Source organism: Ambystoma mexicanum, chromosome 1q (assembly GCF_040938575.1).
Source record: "Ambystoma mexicanum isolate Mex_15411 chromosome 1q, UKY_AmexF1_1, whole genome shotgun sequence".
Taxonomy (NCBI): domain Eukaryota; kingdom Metazoa; phylum Chordata; class Amphibia; order Caudata; family Ambystomatidae; genus Ambystoma; species Ambystoma mexicanum.
In genome coordinates, this window is record NC_090922.1 from 807614650 (window position 1) to 807630976 (window position 16327).

At 50.8% G+C, this 16327-nt stretch overlaps 1 protein-coding gene across 1 annotated transcript in view; it reads left to right on the plus strand.

Annotated features, from left to right (window-relative positions):
* SHCBP1L (SHC binding and spindle associated 1 like) overlaps window positions 1-16327 on the plus strand; it is a 1561452-nt gene that overhangs the window by 1176202 nt on the left and 368923 nt on the right. The gene's annotated exons all lie outside the window — the stretch shown is intronic.

The following is a 16327-nucleotide window of genomic DNA, read 5'->3' on the forward strand; positions in this document are numbered from 1 at the left end:
GCACCGTTAACAACAGTGCCAGTGCTTCCGTGTCCCCACTCCCATAGAGTCCTGAGGGACTCTATGGGAGTGGGTACTTACAATTTACCGGCGCCTGACTTCCTGAGCCGCCGGACTCATAATCAGCTGGTGGCACCGGGAAATCAGGCGCCAATAAAATATTGTGAGTCCGGCGGCAACCCGCCGGTAGCAGCGGCAGGGTTACCCGCCAGACTCGTAATGACTGTCTTGCATAGTTTCTTGTAAACACAATCTCACTGCTTTTACGTGTGTGCCACTGTTAAGAAAGATTTTCTTTTTGCTGCTTGGCTATCATAGGGCCTAATTACAAGTGTGCCGGTCCGGAACAAACGCTGGTAATTCCGGCTCTGGCATTTTTTTCTGGACCGGTAGGGGCCACGGATCTCCTAGCAGGCCTCACCTTCTACCGGCCTCTATAACCAGTGATTCAGGCATTCCATGGAGTCCCATCGGACTCCATGGGAATGGGAACTTAACAGTATGCCCGTAATCTCCCAGTAATACCGGAATATCGGGCTGCAGTGGCGGTAAGGGCAGTTTGCCGGTATCCCGCTGGTAATACCGGCAGGATACCAGCAAACTCTTAATGAGAACCATTGACTTCTATGGGTAACTCTTTTCTTTTTGCTTTGTTTTGACTCCTGACCTGACTTTACAGAGGTTAAGTAACACCTTCTGCTTTACTTCCCTTGGCTTTTGGCTCATTCTTATGGGAAAACTGATCTGTCCCTAAGACTAAGACTATCTGTACTGAGACACTATGAGCCTCATTACAAGTTTAGCGATATTTCATTGGTAAATCGTTCAAAATACAGCCAAACAGAATAACCCTTACCTCCACTTGGTCCCGCAAATTTACTGCAAGTCGTGGTAGGTGGTGTAAGTCCACATCTTTTGGAATCCCTAAGACTCCATGGGGATTTTGGCCAATTTTTGTGCTGTTTTTTGGCGATAAGGTGTAGGATTTACCTCCAGCATTTTTCTGGAGGAAAACCCTCCACCTTACCACCAAAGTTGTAATACTGGGGTGCTATAATGTGGCAGTAATGCCGTGGTAACAGAGTTACTACTGCATTACCACCGTTATTTCTGTTCTCGTAATGAGGCCCTACTTCTCTCTTTATGGATTTCTTGCATTGTTACAACTGCACACATTACCCAAAAGCAGTAGTATTCAACCCTTTTTATACTAATCCCCCCTCATGAGAAAAATATTGTTGTGCCCCCCTTGAGCAAAATAGTATTGCCGCCCCGCAGATGTCATATCTGCTTATGTTTTCTATTGAAAGTAGTCACTGTACTCGCTTTATGAAGAGCCTCGTGCCCACCCCACCTCCACCCTCCCATTGGCAATGCCTCGGGCCCCCCTTCTGGGGCCAGCCTCATCATTTCTAGACCACTGCCCTAAAGTGAAGTGTGGTAAGGATACTTATATCCTTCTAACATTTTACTGTAAGGCTTTTTGGTTACATTCACAATGTGCCCAGGATGAGTTACTAACAGTGGAAATATATATATGTTTTCAACTTGTTTTTATTGTTTTCATAGTTGGAGCATCAGCATCACATGTAAATAAACAGCATTCGCTATGGCAATATACACCATACAAGCATAACCAGTCCCCCCCTACCAATCCCCTCAGGTGTCCAACTGTCCACATCACCCGCTTCTTTATCGGCCTCCATTACCCCCATTCCTGTCCAAATAAAATCTCACCAGACGTGGCTTAAAGGTCAGGGCTGGAAATGATTGATCGAATTCGAGTAGGGGTGTCCAAGTGATATTGAAGGAGTTTCCCCTCCTAGTGCAGCCGATACTCTCTCAGCAACTAAGATGTCCCAAACTTTAACCCACCAGGGCCCCAAGTCCGGGCCCTCAACCATTCTCCAACAACAGGCCGTAGTGATACGTGCTGCCAGCAACAGATGAGTCATTAGCTTTGCTCAGGGACCCGTTTTTGGGTATATCCCCTCACATGGAGCACCCAGCAACAACGTTATTGGGAACTGCAGTAAGTGGCTACCTGTTATATTGTGAATTAGTTGCACTATATTCCCCCAGAAGACCTCCATCCGCGGGCATTCCCACCACATATTAAAGTATAAGGCCTGGGCTCCACAGTTTTGCCAGCAGGTAGGGGGGAACAGAGCCTGGAAATGGTGGATCTGTACTGGCGGGTAATACCACCGGAATAGCACTTTCAACAAACACTCATTATTTGTCACACATTTAGAGGTGGCGCAGGCTCTAGCTCATATCTCCAGCCAAGCTGTGTCATCCAGTTGCGTGCCCAAGTCTGTCTCCCAGCGGGACATGTATTCTGGGCGACGCAGCGACAAAAGGGCCTTTCGCAGCAGTCTGTATAGTTTCGATATCCCTCCCTTATCTCTGTCTTGTGTGGGCTCAGGGGTCGTATGGCCTTCTCCCTAGTTTCGGGGTGTGTAATCCAGTGACAGATTTGGGCATAAGAGAACCTGTCCCTCTCCGTGAGTTGTTTACATTCTTTTTTGCACTCCTCAAACACACGTGGCTGGCACTCCGTAAATAACTGACCCAGCATAAGAATCCCCCCTTCTTTCCAGCTCCTGAACGCTCCTGGCGGGATACCCAGGGCAAAGTTGGGGTTACCAAAAACTGGGGAGAGCGCACCCATTCTTCTAGCAATCTTCTTCCTCCACAGCACCCCATCCCATACCTTCAGCATACGGTTCGTTGTAGAAAGGAGACTAGACCATTGCTTATGTGCTAGATGCAGAATAAAGGGTAAGAAGCGCAGGGGCAAGGGGATTAACGCTTGCTCTATGTCCATCCACCTTGGGGTTGGAGGCTCAGACGACCACTTGGGCAAATGAGTCAACTGGGCTGCCTCAGCATATCTCAAAATGTCAGAGACCCCCAAACCGCCTAGCCCAGAGCCCCCCCCCATCATCACCCTCTAATTCCTGAGTAGTGAGACCCACCCCCAGGTACACTGATTTTCCAAAAATGATGTCAAACCCCACTTGACCAAACGCTCAGAGTTCCTGTAACGCCACCTGTAGGGTGGGGATGATGTTGGTAATCAATAGGAGCACATCATCGGCATATAGGGAGATCTTATGGGGCGAGTCATGCACCCTTGGGCCCTGTATTGACTCATTTCCCTGTATATGTTGTGCCATCAGCTCCATGATGAGAGCGAATAAGAGGGGTGACAGCGGGCATCCCTGACGTGTCCCACACATGAGAGGGACTGGGGGCGATCGCTCCCGGTTCATCTGAAGGGAGGTACTCGGGGTACAGTAGTTGGCAGCTATCGCTCTCCTGATCTGGGGGCCAAAAGCAATGGCCTGTCAAGCGCTTTTGTAGCATCTAAGGCGAGAAGCACTAGTTTTTCACTGTTCCGCAAGGCCTGTTCTATCAGATTTAATGCCCTCCTGATGTTAATTCTGGTTTTCCTACCTAGTATGAAACCCGTTTGGTCAGGGTTAATCAGTCGCGGGAGTGGAGGGGCTAAGCGATTCGCTATCACCTTAAAGTAGATGTGAGCGTCGATATTCATGAGGGTGATTGGCCTATACGAGGCACAGTCCTTCAGATCCTTTCCGTGTTTCAGTTTTAGGATTGTAGAGGTGTTTTGCATTGTGGGGTTGACACTTCCCGTTTCTCGAAACGTGTTAAACAGGGATGTTAGGGGCACCAGGAGCTGGGGACTAAAGAGCTTATAAAATCGGGATGATAGACAATCAGGTCCCAGGGCACGAGTTTGCAGTGATTTGATGAAGGCTTCCACTTCTTCCTGTTGTATCTGGACTTCCAACGCTTCTTTGTCTTCCTGGGCCAGTTGGAGTAGGGAGGCCTCTGTGATGTATTGTCTCTGAGCCTCGATCGGTCTCTCTCTCCTGTCCATATTTTCCATAAGTGCTCTTGTGCTATCTGGAGTTTCTTCTGTTCTTCGTAGTGGTTGATCCCTTCACGGTCTCGGAGGCCGATGATATGATTCAGTTTTCTGGTTTTCGCCAGTTTCGCTTTTAGGAGGTGATTCGCCTTCTTACTTTTGGCATAGTAAGTCTGTTTTACTGAAAGCAGGGTATGTGCCATCTCTTCCGCGTACAGGGCCTCTAATTTGTTATGGGCCACTCGTAAGGCCGTGTGGGCCTTCGGGGTCCATCCCTTTTGTGTACTTCCTCCATGGTCTGTATCTCCTGTTCCAATTGGGTTCTTGTTTGTTTCTTCCTCCTGTTGTATGCTGCCATGTGTGCTATCAGAACCCCTCTGATAACCACCTTCATGGCACCCCACGTCGTGGGCGGGGAAGTTACTTCCGCGAGGTTGTCTTGAAAATAGTTCTTGATTGCTTTCGTCACCTCGTCTCTTAGAGCCACATCATCCAAGACTGGATCGTAGAGGCGCCACTGTGGCCGAGAGGCCGGATAGGGGCTCCAGGATCTAATCTGCAATACCACAGGATCATGATCTGTGAGCACCTTCGGGGCTATGGCTACCTTGTTCGTGAAGGACAGGAGTTGGGGCGAACCAGGAGCAGATAGATGCGTGAGGTTGTGCGGTGGACATGTGAAAAGAAAGTATAGTCTCTTTCTCCTGGATGCAGCACCCTCCAAGCGTCCACCACTCCCAGGGTTCTAAACAAGTGGAGAATCCCCACAGCTATTTTGTAGTCCTTGGGGAAGGCATATTATTTTTGTCCTCGTCAGGGACCCCATTAAAGTCACCTCTGATGATGACCTGGCTTTCCAGGAATGGGAGGAGGATGGCTTCTAGGTCAGAAAGCGCTCCTGTCCTTCATTTGGGGCATAGACCGAGACCAGCGAGTGCAGCTGGCCCACAAGCCTTCCCTTCACTGCTATGTAGCGTCCTCCCGGGTCTATGATGGAGTCTAATTCCTCGAATGGGGTGCCCTTAGACACCAGGAATGCTGTGCCTCAGTTTTTGGAACTGTCTGAGGCCAGGTACTGCTTCGGGAAATCCCTGCTTCGGAGACGGGAGTAATCCTCCTGGGGAGTAGATGGGTCTCCAGTAGGAATATCACCACTCCTTCTAGGTCTTTCAGTCGCTTCAAGATGGATTTTCTCTTCCCCGGCGAATTGAGGCCCTAGATATTCAGCGTGACAAAGTTCACATGTTGCAGAGGAGATTCCCGGTTGACCAATGGTGTTGCTGCGGGGGGCACGGGACCGGGGAGGGGGGTTAAAAGGTCAGTAGATGCCATCTGTCGCTTAGAGTCCGAACCATGGACCCCGCACCACACTCCTGCCCCAAACATTCTGCAGGACTCTCCAAGGGTCTTCAGGTGACATCCACCTTGGAGTTCGGCATTGACCATGTAGAGCCTATTCTTGTGCTAATTTTGTTTCTTGTTTCTGTCATGGACCAGAGCTTAGAATTGCGGGGGGCCCATCATCTCAAATTGCAACCCTTTTGGACTCTTGACCAAGCCACTTGTCTTGCTTTTGTTTTGGTGGGGAGGGTTTCTGTGGCTCCGGGGGAGTCAGGCGTGCCACTGTCTTTCTTTTCCTGCGAAGAAGGATTCAGGATCATTTCCACATCTTCTAAGTGTGCGATCGTTCGAGGGACCCCTTTAAAGGAGAATTGGACTGCCGTTGGTAACAACCAGCGATATCGGATTTTTTGGTCCCGTAGAAATAGTGTCAGCGGCCAGAGGGTCCTACATTTCTGCATTGTCACTGTAGCTAGATCCTGATATATCTGTAGCGGGGACCCTGGAAACGACAGTTCATCTTCATTATTGCCTCCTTTGTTGTGAAAAAGTGGACTTGGGTGATCACATCCGGGGGTATTCTGTTTCCAGGCCTCTCCGGTGGCGAAGTCTGTGGGTGCGATCCAGAGGTGTTGAGATTTTTCAAGATTTGGCAGGAGGGACTGGAATAAATCACCGCCATATTCTGCCAGGCCATTTTCTGGAACCGTAGAGGGCACTCCCATGATGCGCAGGTTATTTCTTCGGGCCCTGTTCTCCAAGTCCTCCTGCTTGTGCTCTAGGATTTCATTCCTATCAGTTATTGCCTGGATCTTACGTTGTACTTCTAGTAGCGTTGCTGAGTGCTCTCGAGTCAGGTCTTTGACTTCTCCCAACCTTTGCTCTGCCTCCGTTACTCGTTGGTCAGTGTGCTCAAGTTTGGTGGTGAGTTCAGACATACAGGAGCGGAATTCAGCCTTGATGTCCAACATGAAAGCTTGGATGTCCTCCCTGGTGGCCAGCTGTCCTATTCCCTCTGAAGTAGCTTGTGGGGATGATTTTGTTGGCTCAAGTTTTTTCCCCCGATCTCCAGTGACCAGCATGGTCGAGATGTCCCCACTCTTTGGGGTCTTCAGGTGTTTGGACATGGTTGCAGATTACCGCACTGTAATGAGTGACCCCTTTCTAGATTCAGATGTCGAGGGGGGAGCCTATTACGGTGTGCTGGGGTTCTCCTGTTTTCGACTCCTTCGTGGATTTAGGAGTTAGGATCCACCTACTCCCAACATGCTATTGTGTTGACCACAGTCTTTTCGCTCTCCTGAATCATGCCCCCCACGCGTGGATGGCATCTGCTATTTCTTCAGCGTAGTGGCCGATACAGGGGGGACTGCCTCGAGTGTTCAGGTTGTCAGGAGCCTTCGCTGGGGAGGGACAGTCTTTCCTGAGGCTCGAGGCAAATGTGGAGGGTCTTTTACCACTTTCTTCAGTAGGCCCTCTTTGGTGTTGAGTTGCCTGGGGGGGGCGATCAATTGACAAGTGACTATTCTCCGGCGGCCTACAGCTCTGCTGTGGTGGCCTGTTTGTGTTTCCCCATGGTGTCCTTCTCTTCCAGTCTCTGTAAGGTGCTTTATGGGGCCTCTGTGACCCCTTCCCCTCAGAACCCCCAGCTGGGTCTCCCCTCTGTAGCCATTGAGCCTTCTCACATCAGCGTTGTATGGGGTGCAGGAGGAGCTCACGCCATGGCTCTCTGTCGTCGCCACAAGGATGTAGCAGGGTCAGCAGGGCTCTTGATGTGAAGGAAGAGTTTGGCGGTTTCGCTGCCTCAGTATTTGCAAATGCAGTGGGCTATCTGGCCCGCCGTCCTGCTGATTCCCGTCCCCACCGTGGGGCTCGCTGGGGTCATGCGGGTATCAGGAATCTTTATCACTCATGCGGCGTGGGCCAGAACAGCGCAATCGCCACGCCGCATGAGACCGCAGCACTGTTATGCTGGTCCTCAAGGGGCTGCTCAGTGTTGGGATGGGACTCCCAATCAGGGTGTCACTGCCACTCCGGGGCGGATATGTCATTTTTTATGTGCTGGGTCCCGATAGCGGACTTGCCTGGGCTAGGCACACCTTATGGGTTTCTCCGCTCCACGACTCTCACTTGAGTTGCGTCTCCCACTGTCCTCTGCACCGCGGCCATCCGCCATCTTGGATTCGTTGGTGACGGGGTTTCAGGTCCACCTACATTTATCTCGCTCTGTAGGAGCCCGACAACGCCCCAAGTTAGCTTATTTGGTGCTTCATCGCTTCCACTCTCTGCATCCCACTTCATCTGCTTTGGGGCAAACCGTCTGTTTCCTCTAAAGCACTGGGCTTTACACGGAGGCCATCAGCAGAGCTGTCACATCGGTGGCGCTGCTGGTCACACCCTCCACAGTGGATATTTTTCCACAGTGTTTTTTACTTTTTACTTTTGCATTTGCTGCAATTGGCTACTAAAGGTGGCTAGCACTCTAAGATGGCCACAACACACAGTTTGTGCCTGTCCTTTGCCATATTGTTCTTTGGCCTTCTTCCTGCCTTCTCAAATCCGAAATTGCCATAAATTGATATTTTGGGAAATTGGGATAAGAAGCTCCAAGGAGACAATTTTTTAACCAGTCTTGAAATGTCACAATGGGGGGCGTGGCTAGGCAGCACGCCATGCGGTCGTGCTTCCCCTGAGCTCCTCTCCGGAGCGCCCAAGTCAGTCAATTTTCCCCGTGTAATTGCAGAATTTTCGCCCAACTTTGCAGCCGGAACGAAGATGAAGACCTGTCAATGATTTTGACGGGATTGCAGGCTTAAAGCCCCTGATAAAGAGCATTTTCGGGGCAGTGGAAGCGGCCAGCAAGAAAACCAAAATGGCGGCGAGCGCCATCTTGGGCGGCCCACTCCGGAGAAGAACCACCCCCGAATGAGCTGGGTTGCTGCCGGGACCCCCTTGTCTGACCTCGGTGGCGGTGAGGAACAGCGCAGAAGATCGGGCTGAAGATAAAGAGCCCCCGTGGAGTGCGAGGCGGGCTCACGAGAGAGCGAGCCGGCAACAGAGGAGCCCTCGGTGGGGAGAAGGAGGAATGGCGCCGGGGACGGGACCAGCCGGGCCGCCTGCCGGGAGGAGTGCGGGCCCTCTCCTCAGCACAGTGGGAGCACCGGGGGAGAGGTGAGTCCCTGCTTCCCCTCCGACCTTGGGTGCTGCATGGTGCCCGCCCTTGGGGCGTCCGCTTGGAGCGGTGAGGGGAGAGGCGAGCGCCGGGACGGAGCCCCCGCCCCCTGTGGGACAAAGAGCGGCAGGCCCACGGAAGACCTGAACCTCGCCGGCCCGGGAGAATGGTGGTCCTCGCGGCCCCGCCGGCCCTGAAACTCTGCTGGCGGTTGGCTTAGCAGTGGAGGGACCTCCGATCAACATTGCCAGAGAATCGGGGGGAGGAGAGAGTCCTCATCGCCCCGCTGGCCTCGGCCGTGCAACGGCACCGGCCTCGTGTGGCGGTGGGCTGAGGTGAGCCCCCCCACGGTCCGCAGTTCGCAGAGGAGCCGGGAGGGCCCATTTAGCCCCCCCGTGGGAGGCCATCATTAACGAAGTGAGGAGACGCCTGGAGTGTGGAAGGGAGGACCAGAAGGCCACACAGAAACAGAGCCTTGGCGAGTGCGGGCCCTGAGGTACGGAGAGGGGGCTGTGGTCAGGGACTGGGGGAGCCTTCTCTCCAAGAAGGGAATCAGAGGGGGAGATCCCAGCAGCGGGGAATGAGTCCGCTATAATATCACTGAAGCCTCTCCCTGAACAGGAAAACACACTGCGAGCCCCCGCATGTCTCCCCCCCCCCCGGGTGCTTCTGGTTGCCCTGGGAAGTCAGGTGGGTGACACCGTCAATCCCACCAGGAGAAGTGCAAAACCGCGGCAAACAAAAGAACACACAGCATTCAAGCTTATCTGACACCACAGCCCGGGGACTCGCTCTTTACAAACACCACCACGGCTGAAATTCACCCAGCTCCAGCCCCGAAGCTGACCGCTAACATGGCTGTATCCAGGGAGGATCTGGAGGGAATGTTTAAGTCTTTTAAACAAGACATCACCCAGGAAATCAAAAAGGAGATCAAGACCTCCAAGGACTCCCTGGCTCAGACACTTGTAGACCTCACATCCCATCTGGGGGGACTGGAGTCTAGGGTAAGCGACCTAGAGAACGTAACTTATGTGCAATCCCATGACACCGAAGCGCTAGCGGGAAGAGTAAAGGTCATCGAAGAGCACCTTGAGGACATTTGGGCAAAACAGGCCGATCTAGAAAATAGGTCAAGAAGAAACAACGGGCGTCTTAAGATAATCCCCCGGAAAATCCCCGACCGCGACTTGGCTGAATACGTAGAGACATTGTTTAGAGCCCTCTTGGAACTGCCACCAAGCGAAGGCATAAAGCTTGACAGAACGCATCGTGTGTACTCCTCAGCCCAGATGAGGAAAAACCTAACTCCAGATGTGCTCACCCGGGTGCACTTCTATCGCCAGAAGGAAGATATCATGGCCGCAGCCAGGGACTCAGACTCAATACACTTTCAGGGCACAGAAATTCAACTGTTTCAAGACCTGGCCCCCTACACGTTGGCGCGCAGACGGCGATTGCAGAGGGTGACAGCATGGTTGAGGGATCGGAAAATCGGTTATCGCTGGGGGTTTCCATGTAAGCTGATGTTTGAACTCCATAACCAGCACCACATAATCTCATCGGAGGAAGATGCGAAAAGTCTAATGGGTGAGACACCCGACGATGGACCCCCCCGACCCACTGTCCCATGAGGAGAATGGCCCTGTCTTACGCCCACCGCAGAGAGCTAGGCGGGGGAGATCCCGGTGCCTGGCCACAGTCCGCCGCAATCTCAAGCCGCGAGCCCGAGCCTGGGAAAACAACCAAAGCCCCAGAAGAGGCCTCTCCGCCAGCTTCATCGGAGGGAGAAAGCTGGGCAGCAACTTGAACAGCCCGAGGGTTAGAGGTTAAATGATCACTGAGGGAAAATGATTACCATTGGGATTTCCATTTGGCCTCCTTGGCCATCTGGAGAAGGTGATCTGGTTGAGGGGAAGGGAATTCTGGACAGCACTAGAAACCTTTCTCTCGGCGTCTGAAGAGCACCTAGGAACGCCTCACCTGAAGCCCACACTGAAGCAGCGGAAAGAGACTGACCCACCTCAACTGTAGTGCAAAGAAAACTAGGGCACCCTCTTGCCCCCCCTTTGTACTTAGGTTTAGCTCGACATTGGGCTTGAAAATTCAGTTAAATAAGTTGACTTGGGCGCCGGAATGGATGGCGCCCGACATTTTCCGTACTTGGCTTAAATTACCTTAGGGACTAAGAACTATGCAATTTTTGATAGAAGCAGCGCCCGACATTTTCCGTACTTGGCTTAAATTACCTTAGGGACTAAGAACTATGCAATTTTTGATAGAAGTAGTTTGCTCATTTGATATTATCTGTTTTTATTATACCCCTTTCTTTGAATCCTTTGTGTACACCCCCTCCCGGAAGTTGGTAGGGGGGCATTATATTTTGATTCACCACAGTCTCCAGTCAGGTTGCACAGCAATGCCCAATCTAAGAAATTATCCCATTTCAGACTTGGCTAAGAGAGTTAGTCTAGGGCAAAAACCTGAGCGACCGAATCATGGCAACCCCTAGTTACAAATTCATCTCACTCAATGTGCAAGGGCTGAACTCCCCCCTGAAACGTAAAGCTCTCCTCCACAGACTCAAGTCCTTAGATGCATCATTTTTGTTTCTTCAAGAGACCCATCTACAACCAGCCGACGAATTCCGTCTTAATGATAAGCTCTATCCCACCAAATTCTTTGCGCACCAAAATGGCAACCCCTCGCTTCTTCAGCCCGCTTGAGGCAAAGGGATTTCCTTTAAAACTCAGCGAGTGGTTCGAGATGAGGAGGGAAGGTTCTTGTTGATTAACGCCACATTAAATGGCCGTAAAGTCACTCTGGTCTCTATCTACGCCCCAAACACTAACCAACACCAATTCTTCACGAAGTTGTCTAAAGCTTTATTTGACCATGCAGAGGGGGAAGTGATCCGAGTGGGGGATTTTAATGCTGTGGTCAACCCCCTAGTTGATAAAACACTACCGCCAACAGCAAACGATGGGAATAATTTTAAGGCCCTCACCTCCCTGCTAAAAGACCATTCAATGATTGAGGTATGGAGATACTGCCATCAAGATGAAAGGAACTACACATATTTTTCGGCAGTTCACGGGGGATTCTCAAGTCTAGACATGTTTTTTATATCTGACTCGCTGATCCATAATGTATTGGAGGTAGACATACTCCCTGAAGCACTAGCAGACCACTCCCCGGTTGTACTGGCCATAACCCCCCTCCGATCCGTTCCTCCCACGAAACCCCCCTGGAGGCTAAATGACTTCCTGCTAGATGACCAAATGATCCGCACCCACATTAGAGAAACAATGGAGCTATACTACAGTGTGAATGACACGGGGGATGTGAGCTGGGGCACGATTTGGGAGGCGAGCAAAGTGGTACTCAGGGGCCATTTAATAGAACAGGCTGCACAACGAGGGAAAGCTAGGAGAGTACTGAGAGAGCAATTAGAAGGGGAAGTACTCAGACTGGAAGAAGCGCACAGGAAGAAACCCTCCCGGCGCTCACTAAGGGACCTGAGGACGGCCAAAAAGGCCCTAGAAGCACACCATATGGGAAGGGCGGCCTATGGTATGATGCGCACCAAGCAATTTTTTTACACGAAAGGAAATAAGGCTAACAAATTACTGGCGGCCAAACTAGGTAAACAGACTAAACAGAACAGAATAGATTTCCTGCGAGATAAATCAGGCAAAGGCACATACTCTGAGGGGGCAAATGCCGCATTATAGAAGAATTTTTCAGGGAACATGCGAGCCCACATAAAGGAGATCAACAGTCAGTTAAAGAGTTTATATCCAAGGCGGACCTTCCACAGCTGTCACAATCCTCACTAGAATCCTTAGAAGCCCCAATATCGGCAGGGGAAGTGGAATTTGCCATCAAAGCCCTCCCTATTGGCAAGGCTCCGGGCCCTGACGAATTCACAAATAAGTTTTACAAAACCTTTGCAAAAGAACTCATACCACACCTCACAAAGCTATTCAATACCCTATGGGAAACGGAGTCAGTTACACAATCCATGGCTGAATCAAACACAACCCTACTCCTGAAACCCGGGAAAGACCCAACGGATTGTGCTTCCTACCGGCCCATAGCCTTGCTCAATACCGACGCCAAGCTATTTAGTAAAATCATAGCAGAGCGCCTGGGGGAGGTGCTAACTACACTAATAGATAGGAACCAGACGGGATTTATCCAGGGCCGATCGGCCCATGACAACATTCGGAGAGAAATAGATCTAATAGCCCTAGCCCCTTCTATACCAGGCCCCCTTTCCTTGCCATTCTTAGACGTCCACCGGCCCTTTGACAGCATGTCATGGAACTACCTGCATTCGGTCCTGAAGGGTTTCGGTTTCAGCCCACATATTTCTAAATTGGTCCTGGCCAATTTCCGGATCCCCTCTACCCAAAAATGTGTCCACGCACACTGGACACCACAGATACCCCTCGGTAAAGGGACCAGGCAGGGGTGTCCCCTATCACCCTTAGTTTTCGCCCTAGCCATGGAACCACTGGCCCAACACATCCACCTTCACCCTGAAATTCAAGGGTTTGAGGTAGGAGACCAGAACCACAAAGTTGCACTATATGCAGATGATGTGCTCCATTTTTTAAAAAAAAGCCTCAGACCTTGGTCCCCCCGCTCATGAGCCTGCTGGGAAGCTTTGCGCAGATCTCGGGCTTCACAATAAATATGGCTAAATCAAAGGGTCTGAATCTATCTGAAACACCAGAGGCGCTTAATGCCTTACAGAACACCTTCTCTCTTAGCTGGGTAAACTCTAAAATAACATACCTTGGGGTGCACTTAACTCCTACTTACTCTGGTCTGGCGACAGCTAATATCCCTCCACTGATAAAAGACGCAAAGGGCTCCCTACTAAAATGGGCCCCCCCAGGAGATATCGTGGCTGGGGCAGGTAACAGCCATCAAGATGACCCTGCTACCCCGACTCCTTTACACATTTCAAGCACTCCCAGTCCATATCCCGGAGCGAGACTTACACGACTTGCAGAAGGAGATATGCCGATTCATCTGGCAGCGTAAAACACCCAGAATCCAGCGCAAGATTCTTACCAGAAGCAAGCAACTTGGAGGCCTGGAACTCCCCTTCATCCTAAGATATTATCAAGCAACTCAAATTGCTCCCATCCTGGGTTGGGCAATTCAAGATGATCCCCCCAAATGGCAGGATATCGAACAATTGTTCTCTGGGGCTCCTCTCTCTCACCTCCCCTTCTTGCCACAGGAAACACGGGGCTCCTGGAGGCCCCTTCTTCCAACCACGAGTTCCACGCTCCGATGCTGGGATAGGCAGACTACCCTAAGGGGGATCACCCCGGGCCTGGGCCCCCTAACCCCAATCATACAGAACCCAGTGTTCACTCCAGGGCTCCAACCCAGATCATACCAAAATTGGTCAAGAGCCGGGACCCTGAGACTGCAGGAGCTATATGCTGAAAATGACCCCTTAACCTTCATCCAGTGTAAGGAGAAATTCATCCTCCCAGAAACAGAGAGATTCAGATATATACAACTCAGGGACTGGGTCACCAACACGATCGTTTAAAAGGCGGCCACTAGGCACCCCACGGGACAAGAGATAACTGTCTCGGAAGGACAACGCTCACACAAAGTGGCAACGTGCTATTGCCTTCTGGAAAACGCCCTAGAAGAAGAGAAACTTCCCTATATGTTGGCGTGGGAGAGGTAGTTGGAGAGAGAGATAGCTCCGGAATCTTGGCAGAGAATCTGGGACAGAACAAATAGGTCCTCTAGATGCACGAGTATCAGGGAGTGCGCACTTAAAGATATGCTATTGATGGTACTTCACGCCGCAGAGACTGCATGCAATGAATGTAGATTACCCCGATGTATGCTGGCATGGCTGTGGGGCAAAAGGGGATGTGGGGCACATGTGGTGGCATTGTCCGATCATTCAATCCTTTTGGCTAGAAATCAGGTCCAAAATTAAGAACATTTGTGGAACTCTCCTCCCCATGGACCCAGTGGTAATGGTACTGGGTGACACCCCAGATGATGGATCCTATCCACAATCCGGTCCCAGAGCGCAGCTAATCACTCAACTACTGTTGGCGGCCCGTCTCACGCGCGCTCGATTCTGGAAAGAACGGGAGGGTCCCCACATTGCGCACTGGTGGGTTAAAGTCTGGGATATTCTGGGAATGGAGAAGCTAACGGCTGCAATTGAAAACCGGACGGACACATTTCAGAATGTCTGGGGCCCATTCCTGGACCATGTGGAGAAGAAACACATGTTCTTCCAACTCAGACTGGTTAAATATCTCCTCCAGTCCTGAACAGCTTGTGAATGAAGGAAAGACCTACTGACTTGAAAACAAAACGGGAGGAGGTAGCGGGATACTGGGGACAATACCCTGGACTACTGGTGACTCTGGTGAAGGGGATAATCTCCCCCCCCCTTTTTTTTTTCTTCTTCCCTCTTCTCCCCCCCCCATTTCTTCTCCAGCCAAGAGCGCTACGGAATATAAAGCTGTAATACTACACCCCAAAGGATACTCAGGAAATATTCACTAAAAGAATCATAAAGATGTTAAAATGAAATGTTAATGCATTGTTATAAATTAATTGAAGTTGGGAGCACAGTGACATATGTTGAAATTTATGAATTTTATGAATTTCAGTAAATGACCCAAGGGACGAGTGCCATTGGGGTGATTGATCGCTGATTGTAACCAAATAATATTGCCACTGATTTGGTTGTTTATGAATTAATGAACTCAATGTCCATTGATGTTTCAATAAAAAAGATTTTGACAAAAAAAAAGAAATATGTCACAATGGCCTAAAGAACACACCAAATGAACTTTATCGTCTATTGCCTTATCTGTCTAATCTCCCTTCCTGACTTCCAAGGTTGGACCTACACTAATGTTGATGTCAGTTCTAAATCTGCTGTAGGTTTGTGCCGTTCAGACACGCAAGGTACACTCTGGGCCTCATTACGACCCAGGCGGTAAGTTACCGCCTGGGCCGTGACTTTACCACCATGGCGTAAACTACGTTTACGCCATGGTGGTTGGCGGACTTACCGCCCCATTCCGACCTTGGCGGGGCGGTAAGTCCCCAATCCCCATTTACCCTTCCCCATTCCCATTTTTGCCCCATAGGCATAATGGGAGTGGGGAAGGCGTTAATTACGCCACCGTAAATTACGGTGGCGTAATTAACTCCATGGTCCCTTAGCGCCATGGATTTTAACACCCGCTAAAAGCAGGTGTTAAAAGCACCATGGCGCTAGGGGAACTCGTAATTGGCGGTAAGGGGTCGGCGCAGCTAACGCTGGCGTTAACCCCTTACCGCCAGGGTCGTAATGAGGCCCTCTGTCTTCTTCCTCTTGCCCTTGTGCTCCTCTCCCATTTCTCACCGCTCTTCTGTCCTCCTTCATCTATTTCCTCCCTCCAACTCCACTATGCCTTCTCTTTTAGTACTTTCTTCAGACCCTCCACCATGTGTTTCTCTCATTCCTTCTATACCTTGCCTTTACCCTCTGATATTACACTCTCTCATGCCCTGCTCCCCTCTCCACTCTAGTACTACTCTCCCGTATCCACTGCACTACCTGTTCACCCCACCTACTCATTCATCCCCTTCACTCCCTCAGTCACCTTTCACTCACTCTCTACATTTTCTATAACACCCTGTCACGACAAATTAACACTTGCTCTCACCATACCTCCTCTTTTCTCCAAAGCAATGTCACACTCAAGCCTGCTGTCCTTCCTCCTTCCACTCTCTTGGTCTTCCACTTCCTCCTCCTCTGACCTCACTCAAACAACGCACACCTTCCTGTTTCCTGTCCCCCTTCTTATCCTCCCCCTCCTTCTCCCGTTGGACTTCTTGCCCTAGCCAATCCTGTCCTGATT